Source organism: Guillardia theta, assembly GCF_000315625.1.
Source record: "Guillardia theta CCMP2712 unplaced genomic scaffold GUITHscaffold_108, whole genome shotgun sequence".
Taxonomy (NCBI): Eukaryota; class Cryptophyceae; order Pyrenomonadales; family Geminigeraceae; genus Guillardia; species Guillardia theta.
Window position 1 is genome coordinate 58299 of NW_005434566.1, and position 1104 is coordinate 59402.

Genomic DNA, 1104 nt, shown 5'->3' on the forward strand with positions numbered 1-1104 from the left:
TTTGTGTGTGATTGTGCAGCTTCTCGCTGTGAGCTGTGTGCCTGGAGGTTTAGCTTGTTCCTGCCTTGTTTTGCTTGAGGCACTTTTTTACCTTCTGCCAGTAGATATAGGATTACTTGGCAGAAGATAAAAAGTGCCTCAAGCAAAACAAAGCAGGAACAAGCTGAACCGGCAGGTACACAGTCCACAGCGAGAAGCTGCACAAACACACACAAAACACAAGCCCGAAAAGAACCAGCACTGCTGGCACCCAGACGCGGCATCGCCAGCCCAAGCGAGAAGCCGCGCAGACAACCAGTAAATCCTATAACTTCCACTGTTTCGATGACGCTCTGCAGACTTATAGGATTTACTGGCAGAAGATAAAAAGTGCCTCAAGCAAAACAAAGCAGGAACAAGCTGAACCCGCAGGTACACAGTCCACAGCGAGAAGCTGCACAAACACACACAAAACACAAGCCCGAAAAGAACCAGCACTGCTGGCACCCAGACGCGGCATCGCCAGCCCAAGCGAGAAGCCGCGCAGACAAGCAGCCTAAGGGTCAAGCAATCAAGCAACAAGCAGCAGGAGCATGCAGGAGGAATAAAATCCCTTAGACGCGATACCCGGAGGCAGCCGACTGACCACTGTCGCAGACCAGCTTCGTTCAGCATCGACCGAATCGTACGAGTAAGGTGGACGGTAATGGATTTACTGGTTGTCATGCGCCGTGGGAAGCTTGGAGGATCGGCGTTTGCAGGTCTGGAGATGATGTGCAGCAACGGAGGGGTCGAGCTCGCGCTGACATCCATCACATTCCGTCGGACACTGGCAGATCGGCATGCCATGGAGATAGCAGTCGAGCATCTGAGCATAGCGATGCGGGAAGGCCTTGAGGGGGTAGTAGCTCGAGACCCGCATCGGAGAGTGGCTCAGGTCTCGCTCAGGAAAATGAGCGAAGATGGTAGACTGCAAGACCCTATCCTGCGACTTGAGCGAGTGTGTGCAAGGTGAGGATATCACGCTGCTGATCCTAAGTTTCGACAAAAGCGATGTACGGAACACAAACAGAAGCAAAGTAACCAGCACTGCTGGCAACCAGGGCCCTACAGTGACTGCCAGCC